Source organism: Phocoena phocoena, chromosome 1 (assembly GCF_963924675.1).
Source record: "Phocoena phocoena chromosome 1, mPhoPho1.1, whole genome shotgun sequence".
NCBI lineage: Eukaryota > Metazoa > Chordata > Mammalia > Artiodactyla > Phocoenidae > Phocoena > Phocoena phocoena.
Genome location: NC_089219.1, coordinates 91,956,197 through 91,961,266, shown reverse-complemented (window position 1 = coordinate 91,961,266; position 5,070 = coordinate 91,956,197). Strand labels below are relative to the sequence as shown.

Below are 5,070 nucleotides of genomic sequence, written 5' to 3'. Positions count from 1 at the left end.
CAAGGCTAACATTTGTGGAAGGAACTAAGAGAATTTGCATCCAATCACAGTTTGTAGTGGGTTTCTGATTGCCAATCTGTGAGCTACACTGAGCACATTATTAGCATGACCTGTGCAGGGAACTGACTTTGGGAGAAGGGAAAGAAGCAAGCTCTAGCCTCAATTCTGAGTTCATTACAACTTCTCGAGAATCTCACCACCAGCCTATAGAGTACAGTTGCAAAAAAGTAAGCATGTTAAGGTAAGGGGACAACACTTGAGAACCCCAAACACATTCTCTTGCTGTATTTATGTAGAACTCTCCATCTACAATGGGCAGTCATGAAGAGGTTCTTCCTCAGGACAACATAGTCACAGGACTTGAGGACCCAATGGGACCGAGGGGAGCGCGAGGACTGAGGAAGAGGCTCCCTTTTTGTTTCAGTTGGAGACAAACTTATAACGCACAGTCCACGGCGCTGCAGTCTTCTCGTCCTATCCTCTGGCATAATGTTTCATGTACTCTTTAACTTTATTCTGGAAGTCCTCCTTGTCTGGCAAATTATGTTCTGCAGCTTCAACATGCAGTGGATCATCAAAATTCAAAAGATCACTTAACAAAGCGTTGAATCCCCGAACAATATCCTTCAGTGTCCTCGTGGGAGCGCAGCCGGTGCTGTCAATCAAACGTTCTCTCAGTAAACTCAGACATACTTCGCCTGTCTCTGTGATGCTGGGGTGCCAGATCCTGGTCAAGTATTTCACTGTGGGAGGCACCACGTTGTACATATCAGGAACTTCAGTATCAAACTGAAATTTTCCACCCTCGTCGTAACCCTCATCTATCAAAAAACACAAAACCAAAAAAAAAAAAAAAAAAAATCCTGGGGTTACAGTTAGCTGAAAGCAATGAAGCTTGTTTGGTTGAGGAAAATGCACTTTACATGTACAAGGTAAATTAGCTTCAAGTTCTGCAATCTCTTTAACAAGTAGACTGTCTCTCGCCGAAACCCGCTGAGGGAGTCAGAGGCTGTGGCTGACTCCCGGGAGCGACCCTTTGAGACCAACCATCATCCCGCTTCAGGGGGCTTGTCAGCATCAGCATTACTGCCACCTTGCCCTGGGAACCACAAGACTGGAGAGTCGGGGCGGCACCCAACACCACACCCAGCCAGCGGGGGCGACACGCGACGCTCAGAGCCACACCCAGCTCTGGACGCTGGACCGGAAGTGGCTTGGCAGGCAACGGGACCGGAAATGAGGCTGGACTCAGCTTCTCTCTTCCGTCTTGGCAGTCATTTTTAAGAGCTGAGATGAGCTCTTCCCTTCCCTGTAAAATTGACTGGAACCCTAGAAATCGGTAGATATAGCAATTAAAGAGTTAAACTCAGAGAAATAGTTGGTAGTACCCAGATCAATAAAATAACCTCTTCTTATTTGTACCTTACTGATTCCACAATTAAAATTCTGTAGTGAAATCTGAAGTATATAGTGACAAAATTCCACTCTCCCTGTGGTGGCCACTGTCCAAAAAATAGCTCCCCATGATCCTTATCTCCCAACATTCACATCATTGTGTAGTCCCCTCTGATATTGCTTCATGGTTTGTCTCTGTGACCTATAAAATATGACAGAAGTGATGGTGTATGAATTATAAGGCTAAGTCATAATGGAAATTGTGGCATTTGCCTCTCTTGCTCTGTCTTGGATTATGTAGTTCAGGGAAAGCTAGCTTCTATGTCATGAGGTCACCTGGTGATCCTATGAAGAGGTCCACCCATGCTCCCTACCAACAACCCTGTGAGTGAGCCATCTTATGAACAGATCCTCTAGCTCCTATCAAGCCAGCAGATTCCTACAGCCCCTATCAGGTCTCTTGTAAGAGGCTGTGAGACACAAACACTCAGCTAAGTTGTCATGAATCCCTAACTCACAGAAACTGTGAGATACTAAATTTTATTGTTTTAGTCCTTCATATTTGGGATTAATCTGTTGTGCAGTAATGGGTAACTAGTACACTTCTCAGAATTAATGTCTTAATTGCTAGTTTAGTGTATATCTGAATAGCCTAATAATCAGATGACTCTTCAGCACAGAAATTTAGGTGATCACCTCCCACTATAAAGGCCCAGAAGGGCAGATACTCATTTTTCCAACACCCAACATTGCACACTAGACACCTGTATGTGACATAAGCTCATCCAATTTCACCTGGGACTTTGAGTCAGAAGTTATTTATACAATAAATCAAATGTGATAGAAAATAGTAGCTGCAGAGATTGCAGCAACTTCAAGTATCCAGGGGCCACAGAGCCAGCAGCTGAACCCAGTGTCCAGTGCCAGTGGCAAAGTTACAATTTCTAGTGTTCAACTGTGGAAACAGAAGTGTCTTCACCCAACTTATTCAGTGGTGAGATTTGGCTGTGGTTTTCACTTTTACTTTTCCATTATCATTGCCAGTTTTCCAAGCCTGATCATCTAGAATTCCAGCAACTCTATGTATATATCAGTTAAGGTAACTGTAGCTTTTTGAATGAACTACTCAAAACTTCAGTGGTTTACAATATAGAAGTTTATTTCTCATCAACTCACTGAACTTGGACGGTATTTTAGTTAGTGTATGGCTTGGGCTGTTTTCATCTTTATGTTCTATCTCCCCCTAAGGCTTTGTCAGCATCTGCAGTTAAAGCAAGAACAAATGGGAATGAAGTACTCCATTTTAAAGCCATTCTATGAAGTGACACATATCACTTATCCTCACAATCCTAGATGAGATCCAGCCACCAGACCCACATGGATTCACAGGTGAAGGGAGATATAGTCCATAATTTGCAGCAGTTCCTCAGCAACAACTCTATCCGACAGAATAGAAAGTATAAATCTGTTCCATAGCTATCCATCTTTGTCACATTGTGCTATGAATATGTTAAAAAGTTTGTTTGTTTTGCTTAAATGGGCCAGAGGTAGCTTGCTTGAAACTGGGAATCCTGCCTAATACAGCTGTATTCTCAGTTACTTGATCAAAATCAACCTATAATTGGGCCACTGAGCATAAATTACATTGAATTAACTCTTTTTGCATTATTGAATTCCTTATTTTTCAATAATAAATAGGTTGTTTATCAATAAATAGTTCATGAAACCCACTCTCATCTGTAACACTAAAAAGTTCCAAGCCTCTGCTTGTGGTGTATATACTTAGAAACAAGGAAGAGCTCATAGTTATAAACCATTTGTCAGTTACGGCAACATTATATTCTAAAAACCCTGGAAGCATCTTATTTCTTTTACCTCCATTAATCAACAATACCAATACCTAACACTACCATAAGCACACATTTTTTTCAGAAATTATTTCAAATAATGGGAGATAATTTGCCCAGAAATAGTTGAGGATTATTTAATATTATATTATTTATAATATTTCCTTAGTCATGTAAATACTTATAGTTACATAATGTTTTATTGCTGTGGAGAATCTCTACAAATTATGACTACAGCTTAAAATCGTTATATTATTGTTCTTCAAATTTATTTTCTTGAAAAATAAATTATTTTTAGGAGAACAAAAAGACAAGACACAGAGTGGGAGAAAATATTTGCAAAGACATAGCTGATAAAGTACTGGTATCCAAAACATATAAAGATCTCTTAAAACTCAAGAATAAGAAAACAACCCAATTGAGAACTGGTCAAAAGTTCTGAAAAGACAGCTCACCAAAGCAGACATGTAGATGGCAAATAAGCACATGAAAAGATGCTCAAGTTTGCTAATTATTAGAGAAATGCAAATCAAAACTGCAATAAGGTATCACCTCACACCAGTCAGAATGGCTATCATTAAAAAGTCTACAAATAATAAATGCCGGAGAGGGTGTGGAGAAAAAAGAACCCTCCTACTCTCTTGGTGGGAATGTAATTTAGTGCAGCCACAGTGGAGAACAGTTTGGAGTTCCTTAAAAAACTAAATATAGAGTTACCACATGATCCTGCAATCCCATTCCTGGGATTGGAGAGAGAAAACTCTAATTCCAAAAGACATTGATACATGACTTATTTCACTTAGCTTAATACCCTCCAAATCCATTCATGTTGCTGCAAATGGCAAAATTTCATTCTCCTTTATGGCTCAGTAGTATTCCATTGTACATATATACACCACATCTTCTTTATCCATTCATATAAAATGTTGATAGACACTTAGGTGGCTTCCATATATTGGCAGTTGTAAATAGTTGCTGCTGTGAACATTGGGGTGCATGTATCTTTTCAAATCAGTGTTTTTCCTTTTTTTCAGATATATACCGAGGAGTGGAATTGCTGGGTCATATATGTTAGTTCTGTTTTTAGTTTTCTGAGAAACCTCCATACTGTTTTCCACAGTGGCTGCACAAATTTACATTCTGGCCAACAGTGTACAAGGGGTCCCGTTTCTCCACATCCTTGCCAACATTTGTTGTTTGTGATTTTTTTCATGCTGTGAGGTGATATCTCATTGTGGTTTTGATTTGTAGCTACCTGATGATTAGCTAATGTTGAGCATCTTTTCATGTTCCTGTTGGCCATCTGCATGTCCTTTTCGGAAAAATGACTATTCAGGTCTCTGACCATTTTTCTAATCAGGTTGTTTGTCTTTTTGATGTTGAGTTGTATGAGCTGTTTATGTATGTTGGATATTCACCCCTTACATGTCATATCACTTGCAAATATTTTCTCCCATTCAATAGGTTGTCCTTTTGTTTTATATTTTTATTGATTCCTGAAATATTTATTTATTTGTTTGTTTGTTTATTTATTTATTTCTGAGTAAGGATGGCCATCTCAAAAAAATACTTCAATTTAAAATAAGCTTCGCCTAGAAATTTCAGAAATTATTCATTCATAAATTTACTAAGCAAATATTTTTCAGCTCCCTAATATGTATGAGGCTCTCTACTAGTCACTATAAAGTTAATATAAAGATAAACGTGTTACCTGTTCATGGAATTTAAAAACTGGTTAACAAAGAATAATAACTTTTACTTCCAAAGCACTTACAGACTTTTTATCCATTTGGAATGAATCAAGCTTTTAAGTAACAGAAAGCCCAGA

The 5,070-nt window shown here is 38.8% G+C and overlaps 1 pseudogene; it reads right to left on the bottom strand.

Annotated features, from left to right (window-relative positions):
• Window positions 1-474: 474 nt before the first annotated feature.
• LOC136133092 (NEDD8-conjugating enzyme UBE2F pseudogene) lies at window positions 475-1,084 on the bottom strand (annotated as a pseudogene).
• Window positions 1,085-5,070: the final 3,986 nt, after the last annotated feature.